Raw genomic sequence first — 15,486 nt, 5'->3', positions numbered from 1 at the left:
CATGGAAGCCACCTAAATGCCCATCGACAGACGAACAGATAAAGAAGTTTTGGTACATATATACAACGGAATATTACTCGGCCATAGAAAGGAAAGATATTGAGTCATTTGTTGAGACGTGCATGGATCTAGAGACTGGCATACAGAGTGAAGTAAGTCAGAAAGAGAAAAACAAATATCGTATATTAACGCATGTATGTGGAACCTAGAAAATGGTACAGATGAACCAGTTTGCAGGGCAGAAGTTGAGGCACAGATGTAGAGAACAAACATATGGACACCAAGGGGGGAAAGTCGTGGTGTGGTGGGGATGCTGGTGTGATGAATTGGGCGATTGGGATTGACATGTATACACTGATGTGTATAAAATGGATGACTAATAAGAACCTGCAGTATAAAAAAACAAACAAAAGAAACAACTAATACTAAACTTTTTTTGGGTTATTTGTATGGAAATATGTTAATATAAATGTTTTAGACATTACATGAAATTTCTAAAAATCTTATATTTTCTGGTATAATGTTATGTCATAATTCTAGTTATTACTTTAAAATGTATATCTCAGAAATAACTAAATTTCTTTGTCAATTGCATTATTATGAGCTTTCATCAAATCTTTAACCGTGGTCATTTTTAAGTCTTTTGTCATTTACAGACAGTTCTGGGTGTACTGTGATGCTTTTGCAAATATGCTCCTATAACAGGGTTTCATCTTCAAGGAATTCAAGGAAAAGACTCTGACAGGTACAGGTTTCTGGTAACTGACTATACTGCTGAACTGAATGAATAAGCATTTTCCGAACTCTAATGGAAAACTGATGAACTCATAAAAGTGCTAACAAAAGATCAAGATGAAAAAAACCATTAATTACATGGGACTGAATGAACTGATGAGGATGATTATAATTCTTGTGACTTTCTGTTTGAATTAAAAAAAAAAAAAATCCGGGAAATGTTTTCTGCCGCTATCATGGTTTGTCCGCTAAACTGCATCGTCACTGTGTCCCAGAACATGGGCATCGGCAAGAACGGGGACCTGCCCTGGCCCCCGCTCAGGAATGAATACAGGTATTTCCAAAGAATGACCACAACCTCTTCAGTAGAAGGTAAACAGAATTTGGTGATTATGGGTAGGAAAACTTGGTTCTCCATTCCAGAGAAGAATCGACCATTAAAGGACAGAATTAATATATTTCTCAGTAGAGAACTCAAGGAACCTCCACAGGGAGCTCATTTTCTTGCCAAAAGTCTGGATGGTGCTTAAAACTTATTGAGCAACCAGAATTAACAAATACAGTGGACATGGTCTGGATAGTGGGAGGCAGTTCTGTTTATAAGGAAGCCATGAACAAGCCAGGCCATCTTAGACTATTTGTGACAAGGATCATGCAGGAATTTGAAAGTGACACATTTTTTTCCAGAAATTGATTTGGAAAAATATAAACTTATCCCAGAATATCCAGGGGTTCCTTCTGATGTCCAGGAGGAGAAAGGCATTAAGTACAAATTTGAAGTATATGAAAAGAACAATTAATGTGAAAGTGTTTTCTGATCTATTTCAAGCCTCCTCCTCCCCCAGAAAAATTATGTATTTTTTGTTGTAGAGACTTTTGTTGACTTTATATCTATGGATAATTATTTCTAAGCAAAGTACTTTTATTCCCCATTAATCTTAACTAGACTGTATCAGATACCATCTGAACATACCATCAGAAACATTTCTTGCTGTAACTTCCTGAATGCCCATCTAGAGTCAAGAATAGGTGACCAGCACTTGCCTAGGGTAGAATATCTACCAAGACAGCCCAAAGTGGGAGAGTGCCCTGGTAGCATGAGTTGAAACCAGAGCCTATAGCGCTAGGAGCTAGGCAGATGGGTCCAAAGGTCAGAAATGGATTATAAACAGAAGAGCTAGCATTCGGTAATTTAAATTAGATCCAAAGAGGGACTGGGAATTACTTTATATCACATTTCTGAAAAAAATTCTCTTCACTCAGACCAGGAGTCAGTAAGTTGAAAAATCCAGGATATTCCACAGGGATAGTAAAGAGGCAGGTATGAGACTACCTTTTCGGTGGTTAAAGGAGAAGGTTTGAGACCTTAAGAAACTTTGTTCCTGATCTTCATTGAGTTTGCATGGGATGTTACAATGATAGAACAAGAATTGGCTGCTCTTTACAAAAAAGAATAATCTAATATCAAACATAATGGCTAAAATTAAAAATTCAAAGAGGTAATACATTGAGAATGAATATTGCTAGAAACCAAAATTAGTAAGTTAGAAACTAAACTTCACAGAATTAAAAAATGAAAATTAAAACATGTTTTACCCATCACGTTAGCAAAGATTTAGATTAAGTATCCAAAAAAATAGCATTTCCTGCCTTATAAATTGGTACAACCTTTTTAGAGTATAAGTTAGCAATATCAATTAAAATTCAAAATATTCTGGGTTTGGACCCAGAACTTCCACTTCTATAAATTAATCCTGAACAAAGATATGGACCCAAGAGTATTTGTTGCAACTTTTTTTTTCAAACTTAGAAACAGCCCAAATGTTGATTAATAAGAAATATGAATAAGAAATAAGAGATAAGAAATAACCAAATAAGAAATAACCAATATGTCTATAAAATGTAACATCTGCAACAGTTAAAAAGAATGAAGTACTGACAGGAAAATGCCAAAAATTGCTAAATTAAAGAAGCAAATTGTGTATAATACTCAAAATGTTTAATAAATGTTCACGTGTGGGAAAAAGCATGCTGCAAAAAAAAAAAAAAAAATCCCACAAGGACTCAGGCAAAAAATATACAAATCAATTTTCACTGCAAAGTAAAGGAGCTGTTACAGTGGAGGATTACTGGACTGAATGTCAATATTATGACATAGTATGAGAGTGTTTCACGTTTGGTAATTGCAATCATTGTTGCTTTTGTTGTGGTCATCCATTTACAATGCTTGGCGTCAGTCTATCTCTTGTAAAAATAAAATACAGTGTGTATGAAAAAAAAAGGGAGGAGATATGGGGATATAGGTATATGTATAGCTGATTCACTTTGTTATAAAGCAGAAACTAACACACCATGGTAAAGCAATTATACTCTAATAAAGATGTTAAAAAAAAAAGAAAACAAATGACTGAAGCAATAATAATGGCATCTATGCTTTCTCATCTTCACCTGATCACTGGAGATTATCATGCTCTCCTTGGAGGCAACTTTCCTTCTCTGTTACTGCATGTCCTCTCCCCAGGTAAGACTCATGCTAGAGAGAGTACATTGAGCTTATAAAAATAAATGGAGACAAGAATACTACTACTACTAATAATAATAATAAAAGGAGACACAGATCATGTGATTAGACACTAAACACAGTAAGGAGAAAAGAATCCCATTCTGGATTTCTTTCCATGAAATGTGATTCTAATTCAAAACCTCCTCAGCTAGAATCAGATCTCTGGATTTATTTCATCTCTAGTCAATGGCCAAAGAACTGGTGGCACTGATGCTGAGTCATGTGCTGTGCCTAAACAGAACTCCACTAGTGACTTCCCAAGACTCACCTTGGCATGTGCTGAGTCAGCAGTATGCTATGCTACCCACTCCTTCAGCATGCTCTGTGCAGGGGAGCATGCTTTGCTGTGGCTTTAAGGAAAACAAAAAACTCGGTTCCACAGCCTTCAACTCAAAATTTAAAGCATTTCAAAGCATTTTACCTTATAGAGTTACTCAACAATGTTTTTATATTCATTCAGCAGTCATTTATTGAGCCCCTATTATGTGAGAGGCCCTGGGTTTGTGCCCAGGTTCATATATATGAATAAGCTGAAGCTCTGCTCTCAAGGAGTTCATAACTTAGGAGGAAATGCAGAGGGGAAACATGTCTTTGCAGTATAGCGCGCTACGAATTCAGGCACAAACAATGTACCAAGAGACATAAGGGAGTGGGTAGCCAATAGGGAGGAATGCAGCATGAAGAAAGTTCACCCAAAGAAGGGACATGAAAAGTGAATTCGGACACCAGTGTAAGAGGTTGCCAGGAAGAAAAATTAGGGAGGACAGTTCAGGCAGATGGATTAGCAAGCACAAAGGCACGGACATCTGAAAGGACATGGAGGCTTGTGAAAATAGTCTGATATTTCTGGAGCATGTGGAGTATATAAGGCAGAGGTAGCAGAGGAGTGTGTATCCCAGATCCCAGGCCCTACCTGTCTGAAACAGAACCAGAAGAGCCTGATGTTGAGGAAACCAGGGGCTGAGGGAGGGTGGTGTCCAGTATTTCCAGAACTGGAGTAGACCACAGTATAAACGCATGACGAAGGTCATCCCATTCACTTTCCTCACTCAACAAATCTTAACCAATCACCTGCAATGTGCCAGGCACTGTTGCAAGGCTAGGGTTAAGAGCAAAGTCTCTGCTCTCTTGCCTTCAAGGAATTTGCATACTAATGGAGAAGAAAGTGTACAGATAATAGATGAGCAAGTGTGTAGTAAGGACTAAGAGGGAAAATAACATAGACAAAGTCATGGGAGGTGGTGCACATTTAGATGTGGGTATACAGAGAAGGATGCTCTCAGGTGGGGACAGTGAACAGAGTACTGCACTGTATGAAGTGAGGAAGAAGGGCAAGCAAATCCTGGGGGAAGAGTACTGCCCTGTGGGAATAGTGAGTGCACAGGACCTGAAGTGGGAGGGTCTTCAGTGTCTTCAAGTCAGCATAAGGAGGTCACTGTGACTGACACAAAGTGAATAAAAGGAAAGATGGCTGGAAGTGAGGCCAGAAAAGTGACATAAAGCTAGTTCGTGTAGGGCCTTATAGGCCATTTTAAGGACTTTGGATTTCGTTTTGAATGAGAAGGGAAACTGTAAAGTTTTGAGCAGGACAGTGACATGATCCGGTTTATATTATTTCTGTCCTCATCAATTAAGCAAAGTATTTAAAAGTGTCCTTTAGAATGATGAGGTCTTTTTGACCTCTGAGGTGGCAGATTCTGATCCCCTGTATAATTTATAATGGCACATTATAATCATGCAAATATGAATTATAGGTGAAAATCCAAGCCTACATTTTTCTTTATAGTTTAATTGTAGGTCATTGCTTAAAAGCATCAGATTATAAAATCAAACATTTTCAAATGCTACAAGGACTTCTTTTTAGATTTTTCTTACAAAATTAAAATGCACATTAGAGCATGCATGCTTTTTCATCCATCTGTACATGTCTGTGTACAAAGTGCAGTAAAAGGATGCTCCCACGGAAAACGCCTCATGACAGTTCACGCTTGGAGAAGTGGTGAAGGCAGCACATCAAAGAGCAGCTGCTAAAAAGATCCCGGGCAGCGGTTGTGGTTGCTGGGCTTCAGGATGGCCCCCAGCACCTCACTCACCACTGGACCAGTGCCCTTCTGGGAAGGCACCAAAGGAAGGGATTATCATGGGCATTTGTGGAAGAGGGTCAGTGCTGGGAGCTCTAAACACACCAGGTATAACTGGTGTTCTCCACCAGCACCAACCAGAGTAAGCCCTGCTCTTCTTCCTTAACCTTCACCCTCCATCTCCTCACATAGTCAACACACACACACACACACACACACACACACACACACACATACTTTGTTCCTTTCTCTCTTGCACCATCTTACTTCTTCTTTATTGATTCGGTTTTCCATCTTTGGCAGCTCCCTTCCTCTCTTTCAGACCCATGTTCAACCCATCAGGACATCCTGTTGTCTACACTTTCAAACTATTCAGAAACTTACCACATCTGAACACCTCCATTATCATTACCCTGGCCTAGGTCTACATTTCTTACCTGGATTACAGGTACAGCCTCCTAAGAGGTACCCTATTACCTCCACGTCCCCCAACCCACTCTCTATTCTTTCAACACGGCAGCCAGGTTGACATACTTAATTAGGTCCTCATCATATTTCTCAGGGTAAAAGTATTTTTAAATGACCTACGTCTCTGCACAAGGAGGCTGACTAGCATCTCTCTGAGCCCATCTCTTACCACTCTCTGCCAGAACTCTATTCACAAATATGCTAGACGCATTCCAGCCATCGGGGTTAACAGTAGCTCTTGCCTCTGCCTGGAGTGCTCTTTCCCCAGATGACTAACTCCCCCACCTCAATCAAATCTTTGCTCATATATAATTTTCTCATTAAGACACTCCCCAGCTCTGTCACTCCTAACTCTTTTATTCTGTTTTTTTCCCCCATAACACTTATTACCTTCTAAAGTGATACATGAGTTACTTATTATGTTTATTGTTTATTTTATTGTCTAATTCTCTCTACTAGACACAAGTTCCCCAAGGGAAGAAACTGTTTGCCTCTTTGTTCACAGATGTACCCCAGGGACATAGAAGAGTGCCTAGCATGTGTTAGATATTCAATAAATAGGTGTTCAATGATATGTCAAATGATAGTTCCTGTGATTTTTTTGTGCTTTTAGCTCAGGTTTTCTTGGTCTCTCATTCTTCCTGAAGTTTCTGTACATTTCACAAATAGATATTGAAATGAGGTTTCTCCAAAAGCCTTCAAAGAAGGGGACCAAACTCTGCAATGTTTTCTACTGCCTGCCATCTTGAAATTGAATTCTTCGGCTTCAACTGTTGTGCATAGAAAGACTCCAACTCAAGACATCCAGTTTCTATTCTTGGCACTGCTCTTAACTGTATGACCTTAGTAAACTTTCTTCAACTATTATTTTCCTCAACTGTAAAATGACAGGGGCAGGGGGAGGGGTGGGCAGGGAGAGGAGATTCACTTAAATGGTCTCTAAAGTCAAATGCAGCTCTCACATAATTTGTTATGTCTCAGAGGTACTACATCAAAGTGATGCTTTTTCCCCTTCTTATTCTCTTTCTCTTGCATTTGATAAGAAAAACCACTGCCTGGGTTGGGGGAGCGGGGGTGAGGTATTTGGGTGAAGGTGGTCCAAAGGTATAAACTTCTAGTTACAAGATAAATAAGTTCTGAGGATATAATGTACAGCATGGTGACTATACTGTATTGAATATTTAATAGCTGCTAAGAGAATAGATCTCAAAGGTTCACATCACAAGGGGGAAAAATTGTAACTATGTGAGGTGATGGATGTGAACTAATCTTATTGTGGTGATCATTTTGCAATTTATACATATATCAAAACATTATGCTATACACCTTAAATTTATACAATGTTACATGTCAATTGTATCTCAATAAAACTGAAAAAAAAAAAGAAAAGAAAAACCATTTTCTCAAGCTCAACATCCTTTCTGATCAAAATCTTTGCTACATATCAACCTATCTGCCCTTATCTTTTCAGGTCAACTCTGAGGTGTGTCTTTCCTTTGATGACTCTGGACTCTACAGTCGAGAGCAAACTACTTCACAGCAAGAACAAAGTATTTATGAGCTAAATTCCTAGAGCGGAATTTTTTAAATTTTGTAAAAGTAGTACTTTTAAAGAGATTAGAGTTCTAAATATGCCATCTAATGAGTTTATATTATTATTTTGCTACAATAAGATGTTAATTACAGTATGCTGTGTTTTTAAAAGACTGAATCCTTGATGAGAATAAGGAAACTATTTAAAAACAGCACATTTCAAAAGTTAGCGTAATAGGTCTAAATCTTATTATATTACTTCATTTAAATGTGTGTGTATATATCAGAATACCACACAATATATTCTAACTAGGAAAATATAAGTATATATATTCAAACTAAATATATATGTGTGTGTATATATACACATATATGTATATAATATCTAATTATATATATATATCCCTAGTCCATAAAGTTAATTCATTTAATTACAGTTTTAAATGTGACATTTAGTAAGTTTATATTGCTTTAGTACATTAAAATGTCAATGTTAACTTTAGAATTCTGTTAAAAAAAAGAGTATTTTAAGGGACTAAGGGACTTTCCTTGCTTAAGATGTGTCATAGAACCAGTAATAGTTCTGACTAATTCAGAGATATTACTCAATGTTTCTCTGAGCTGAGAGTTCAGAGAAATATCCTTCTCAATGGTAGCTCTTCCTGGTTTGGGACACTGTCAATGAGTGTCATGTTATTATATTTATACCATTATATTTGGTATTTCTCTGAATGTGGAGAGATGCTAGCTTCCCAGGCAAAAATCCTATACTCAAGTATAGCAAGCTGGGAAAAATTATAAGATTGCTAGTCTATCAAAATGGATAAAGTGATTCTTATCTAATTACCATATAAAAACACAGTGGTAATAGAATTAAGAGATTTGCTTTTGTTGAACTCTATATTGAAATTTGGTTTAGAAAAATTAACAAACCAGAATTAGGAGACATAATTAGTTTGGAGTTTTTAGATGTCATTTAAGAGTTAATATTTAAATTTTATTAAAATGAACATTCTTTTGCTTTGAAATATAGAAAGAAATGTATATATGTTTATATGTGTCCCTTTCTAGTCATTATTTTATGAAAGTATATAAAGACCATGTATTTTAATATGCCAAAATGTGGCTATAATTTTGCAACAGTGGTTTTCAAGAAATATTTTATTATGATGCCAAATGTGGGTCCAGTAACTTACAGATGGTCTTATGTCTTTAGTTTTATAAGTATTGGTAAATCAGTTCTTCCTAATTTGTAAAAGCCAGGGCTGGAAAGGAACAGTTGCTGTGCCACTCTCCAATTAACAAAGTACCCACTCGCAGGTAACCAATGCTGAGCCCAAATAGAAAGAACTAGGATCTTCCCTAGGGTAATGCACTGCAATAACTGATTCCTTCATGAATCCCTTCAAAACTGTCTGTGGCTATACAAGTAGAATGTGGTTTTTCCTTATGGTTAAGTGGGCACCTACAAAGATGCTAATTCCACAGCAGACTTTACACTCTCTCTCACATCTGCCTACCTTATTACTCCTTTACTCTCTCCCCTCCTTTCTTCCTCCCCTCCTCCCTTCTTTCCTCTCTTCCTTCTTTCTTTTCTTTTCTTTCTTTTCTTTCCTTTTTCTAATCTGTTTGTCTTTTTTAGACCGATTTATTCTTAAAAGACATGAAAATAATTTAAAAAGAATTTGGAAAAACATATCGGAACACAAATTTTTCACCTTTGTTCCTTAGGTAAAGACCAACTGAATAACTGAGGAAGGAAGTCCATTCAGAGAGAACACAGTCCACATACGCAGGCAAGGGAGGCAGAACAAGCCCCTGCAACATGTATCTTTCCAAACCTTTGTTTATTTTCATTTCTATAGCAACCTGGTGGTTGTAAAATATTGCCATAATGAAAATAGAACACAAATGACAGTAAAATGTTCTTATAACTCAAATAGCAGAGAATTGTTTACAGAATTCGGAAATGCTGATTTTTTTTTTAAATGGGCTCATAGCAGGAAAAATTTCTACCTAAGTCAATAGTAAATTTCCCCTCCAGAGGGACAATGAGATGCTCGTGACACGTGCACTTTGGAAACTTAATTATGTGCCCATTTCTTGCTATTACTTTCTTTAACCAAAAAAATCCCTAAAGAGATTTTACTACCATCAAATCAGTCATAGGGATTTCTCTGCTTTCAGTGGGGTGCAATGTGGGGTTTAGTATACATGTTGCATTTCCCGTCACCCTATGAGCACAGAATATTCTTTTTTGTAAAGTTTTAAATGAGCCTCTCTTTGGTCTTTGCACAAGTGATTGCATTCCATAAAATATTATTACATAAAGCCAAAGCACCCTGGCTAGACATTAAACTCAGTATTATAATAAAATCCAATTGAGAATACACACACACACACACACACACACAGACACACACACACACACCACACGCACTTTGAAGAGAATTTTAGCCTTTACATTTCTTCTCAAAAGAAGAGAAGATAGGGCTTCCCTGGTGGCGCAGTGGTTGAGAGTCCGCCTGCCGATTAAGGGCACACGGGTTCGTGCCCCGGTCCGGGAAGACCCCACATGCCGCAGAGCAGCTGGGCCCGTGAGCCATGGCCGCTGAGCCTGCGTGTCCGGAGCCTGTGCTCCGCAACGGGAGAGGGCCACAACAGTGAGAGGAGAGGCCCGCGTACCGCAAAAAAAAAAAAAAAAAAAAAAAAGAGAAGATAGAGCTTTGTAGGCATAAAAAGAAAGAAAAAGAAAGGTCAAACATTACTGTAACTAAATGTTCTGTGGTTTGCAGAATTCACAAAACAAATTACAGCATGACATCCTTTTCAAGGAACTGTTTGTGTCTTCGGAAAAAGTGTGTATTATTTTTGGTGAACTCTACCTTTTGATGTGGCCTTTCTGAGGGAAGCAGCATCGTCAAGATTTTTTCTTTTAATTGCGTAACACTACGAGATGAACAAGACAAAAGGCAAGTTCATTTAGTAATTTAAATCCCTGAGGCACAGCCAGAAAGAGACTGAGAAGGAAGGACCTGGGAGCTGAATGGAGCTCTGAAGTGCAAGTCATTATCTCCTCAGTCAGGAGACCAGTCCAAGATCAAGGAGTTCTAATTTTATTCATATCTAAAATGACAGGAAGGTAGGATTTACCCCAAAGATAAAGAAATAGTTCATTTATGTTGGAGGCAAGCTAACTCTTTACTTCTAGCAACAACGATAAAATTATCAGCCATTTTGACAATATACCATATGCCAGGCATGGAGTTAGTTTATACATTATCTAATGCTATAATGCCTACAACATATCTGAAATTATGTATTTTGATTCCTCATTTTATAGATAGTGGAAGCTCAGTGAAGTTAAAAAAGTTTTATCCAAGGTGACTGAGCAGGTAACAGCATGAATTGGGGTTCAAACCAAGATCTGTCTGATTCCAAGGACCATATTCTCAGGAACTTGACAATTTCCCTCCTTTTAACTTCATTATTGGATGAAAAATTAATGTTTCTAAATGCTATGATTCTATGAGGAGATAAAGGCATATCACGTGTATCAAACTAATCACTTCAATGTTTCTGTGAATTAGAAGTAAAGCAGGTAGGCCACGCCCCATTTTACAGGAGACGGTAGAACCAAGGCTGGCTGTGAACATTTAATCAGCAGCAACTTATTTCCAGCCACAATGTTCATTCCATCAGTAAGTATGGGCTTTCCATGGTGGTCTGAGAGATTAATTGACATTTACTGTTTTATTAGTTATGACAAAGGTATACCACTGATGAGTTAAACTATGGATTGTCATTTGAGTTAGTAGAAAGCAATCTGTAAGTACACTCAAAAATTCCATATAAGAAGTGAAAAAATATCTGATCATCCACTTTTCCAAATAACCAGACGTCTGGCTCCGTATACACAAATAGCTAGCTATCTGATTATTTTAATTTTTTTTAAAAAACTGGTTGTTATGGTGGCTCATGGATGCTACTATAGTGATAAAGAGACATACTGAAGGAGCTGCTGAATACCTGGCAGAACCCCAGATTCCAATGGATAAAAAGCTTGAAGACTCATCTTCTTTTGTGCATGTATATTTGTCTTACAACCAAATAATCCTCTACAGTCATCTGTACAGCAATTCTGCACGCTCATATCAAAAAAGATTTAATTTACTTTAAAAAACCTTCCCAAGTAGCAGATATCTAAAAATATTTCAAACTGGTTTTACATGTCACGTTCCCATTTGAAAACGAAGCTGAAGCGAACGCTGCCAAGGTCGTCTATGCATCAATTTGTTCATTTGTTCATTCATTCATTTATCTGGCCAAGCATTCATTGAAGATCTACACTGAATCTCTTTGCAAAGGGCTGTATTCCATACTATTAAGACAGGTTCTTATACTTAAGAAGCTCACATGGCACGTGTGAAACAGATTTGTAAACAAATTTCCCCCAGTTCAAAGTGATAAGTTCTTTTATACAGATAAAGATTTTTTTCTCCCATTCAAAATGATAAGTACTCTAAAAAACATAGCTATGTATGTAGATAAAGAAAAGGAAGTTATTAATTGTCTCTTGGGAATAGAGGAAAGGCTTTATAGATAAAATAATATGAGGTGGGTGCTTAAACAGTGGCTCAGTAGATTTCAAAATCCTCAAAAAACAACCAACAGCAAAAAACACATTTCACTTTGTAAACCAATACACACACACAGCTAAAACATAAGTTTCATAAAATAATACGTACACTCTTACGTTTTCTACTATATTCCATTCCATTCCCAGAATGCCAGTCTTGACCCACTAAATTGACTTTATAACCTTTGAATGAGCTGCAACTCACAGTATAAAAAAGTTCAAAGGAAGAAAAGCAGTTATCCATTTGAAGAAAATATATCCAAAGGGAACAGCATGTGTAAGTCATGGTATTACAGAAGCCATCACGTAGAGAAAATGGTAAAAATTTCAGTGGAGTTGAATCATGACTGGCATGGGGGTGAAGAGTTGAAAACTGGATTGGAAGACTCAAAGACAGAAAGGAAAAGATAAGGCTGAGAGGTAGGAGAAGAATGTAGGACCAGACTGTGAATAATCAGACTGTTATTTACTTTTGAGGAATATAGGCTTTATGGTGTGACAACAGTGATAGAGCATGCTAAAGTGGGAAACAGAGCATGCTACAACAGTGATAGAGCATGCTAAAGTGGGAAACAGCATGCTACCCTTGCTTTAGGGAAAGACAGTAATGGCGAGAAAAGACCAGACTGCAATGAGACAGGTGGTAGGGAAAATAATAAAAGCCTCAGCCAAGGTAGTGGCAGTGGGGATGGATAGCAAGGAGCAATTTTAAGAGTTATTCCTAAGAAGGGATTTGAGTTAAAAACAACAACAACAGGGCTTCCCTGGTGGTGCAGTGGTTGAGAGCCCGTCTGCTGATACAGGGGACACGGGTTCGTGCCCCGGTCCAGGAAGATCCCACATGCCGCGGAGCGGCTGGGCCCGTGAGCCATGGCTGCTGAGTGTGCACGTCCAGAGCCTGTGCTACGCAACGGGAGAGGCCACAACAGTGAAAGGCCCGCGTACCACACAAAAACAAAACAAACCAAAACAACAACAACAACAACAAAAAAAAAACAACAAAAAAATAACTGGCAATACAGCACACAGTCCTAGTAAAACTGGAACAAAATATATAGCATAGTTAAGAAGAAATACAAAATAAAATTGTTCTCATTTGAAAAATTTAAAGCAACCATTCATAAGAATTTATGTATTCAACTAAATATTCTTAAAAATGCAAACAGTTCTTTAAAACTACTATTCAGAATTGACATGGAATGAATTCATATGAATGGCCATTAAATATCTGAAAAAGTATCCACCTTATTAGTAATCAGAGAAATGTAAATTAACAAAAAATATTCCATTTCCTGCTTATCAGTTGGTAAAGTAGTTTTTAAAAACACGAATATTTTATATTGGTAAAGGTGAGTTGAAATTGGGACTTGCATGTGTTACTGATGGGGTTATAAATTTTTAAGATCTCTTCTGGAAATCAGTTGGGCAGTCTGTATCAAGAAACTTAAAAAAATTATATCCGTTAACTCATAACTCAACTTCTACAATTTTTTCTTTAAGGAAAGAGTCAGATTTAATGAAGACAAACTTAAGTCTGATCAATATTTAAAAATATGAGAAACTGAAAATGGGCTAAATGTCCATCATTAGGGAAGTGATTAAATAATATTATGTAGCTCTTAGAAATTATGTTGTGATTTGACCTAAATAATAGAAGGGTTTATATTCATAATTTGAATTTAATTATGTTTTAAAGAATAATTAATGACATGTAGAAAATGCTTGTAGTGCTGATGTTAAAATGCAGGTGTCAAAATACATGTGAAAGATAATGAAAATATACAAAATTATTAGAGATTACACCTATACTCTGGGATTCCAAGAAATATTTTTATTTTATTCTTTATACTTTCCTTTATTTTCCACATTTTCTGTAATGAACAAATATTACTTTTATAATCAGATAGTATAAAAGACTTGTCAGTATTATTAGTAATTAAAAATTACAATCATTTTACACATTTACTAATAAGCAGAGATTTTTTATTATATTTTCTCTTTCATTAAATGGGGATGAAAAAATACTACCTCCCAGAGTTTGGGAGATTAAATGTGATCATATAAGAGAAAATGCTATTTTAAAAGTCCTATACATTTCCATAAAAACATTATATACGAATTTTTCTACTATTACATCTTTTAGCTGAGACATTAGATTAGTATGACTAAGATGGCTTCTGGACAACAAAGAATTTCTCCAATGGGCATTTGCAACCAGAATCAAAGTCAAAATTCTAGAAATCTTACAAGGATTCCAATTTAATTTCCTCAAAAGGAACATAATTTAAATGAAGGTTTAATATTTACTCAAAATATAATTATATTGTTAACTAAATGTCAGAATTTTTATATTGTCATATTCATCCTAAAATCATTACACTATCTTTTGTGAAAAGGATTATGGGTGATGATCCTTTTGTATCTCCGTTTTCCAACTTTTCTCTAACATAATTATATTCTCGGTACCAGCCCAAATTATGAATATAAGCCCTTCTATTATTTGGGTCAAATTCCTAGACATACAGGGAACTTGAAACAAAACGTTGGGCACTCTACCTTTTGGGGAGCAGAAGGAAGAAGCCAGATAAGAAAAAACAAAAGACAATAAGCCTTTAAAATTATAGGAAGAGATCCAGGAGACCACAGCGTTATAAAAAGCAGGAGGGATACAAATTTCAAGACAGATATTATCAAGTTACCGTGAGCTTGAGAAAGATGATAGTAGGCCAAAAAAAGTCATTGGTACTTTGCATTGGATAAACAGGTACTATCCTAAAGAATAATTTTCATATAGAATGGAAGTAATTTGAATGAATGATGATGATATCTAAATAACTAGACATAGGGAGCTATTTTCAAAACAAACACACTTTGGCCTAAAACAATTCTACAACAACATTCACTTATAGCCCATGACACATGTATATTATGTATATATCGGTGTGCATCCTCATGGATTCTAAAGAAGCCCTAGAAGCCCATTATAAGGTATGGCTGAAGCAGGGAGAAAATGTCCTGGAGAAGAGAAATCTCTGGTTACAGCCCCTTTCAGGCAGTCTTTTCTGAGGCTTCTGACCCTCACAGTGTATTTTTCACCTAATTTCCAGGAAGATTTACACTTTGTGTGACTGAGAATTGTGATACCCTAATGTGATGTGTGATTCTTAGAATATATTATACTGCATACTATAATATCCAGGTATAGCTTTTAAAAATGTATTTGTGGTGATTTCCATTAAAAGTTGGAGATCAAGTCTTTAATCAATTAGCATATTCTTTCTTGAAGGAAAAAAAAAACCTCTTTAGAATCTTTTCCAAGAACAAAACATCCTGAAAGATAGGAAAAGAACAGAAAATCTGTATTTTGCTAGTGTCCTGATAAAAATAAACCATAATTCTTACACAGAGGCAAAGCACTTAGTTGATTAGATCCTTAAATGTATGTTGATATTTACTATTAAAGATTA

The 15,486-nt window shown here is 36.4% G+C and overlaps 1 protein-coding gene and 1 pseudogene across 3 annotated transcripts in view; one reads left to right on the top strand and one right to left on the bottom strand.

The window, feature by feature from the left end:
• HDAC9 (histone deacetylase 9) overlaps positions 1–15,486 on the bottom strand; it is a 577,220-nt gene that overhangs the window by 158,889 nt on the left and 402,845 nt on the right. The gene's annotated exons all lie outside the window — the stretch shown is intronic.
• LOC309827753 (dihydrofolate reductase-like) lies at positions 969–1,625 on the top strand (annotated as a pseudogene). Its single transcript has one exon. The product of its transcript is annotated as a dihydrofolate reductase-like (transcript).

Source organism: Grampus griseus (genome assembly GCF_964374135.1).
Source record: "Grampus griseus genome assembly, chromosome: 9".
Classification (NCBI taxonomy): domain Eukaryota; kingdom Metazoa; phylum Chordata; class Mammalia; order Artiodactyla; family Delphinidae; genus Grampus; species Grampus griseus.
This window is presented reverse-complemented; position numbering and strand designations above follow the sequence as displayed.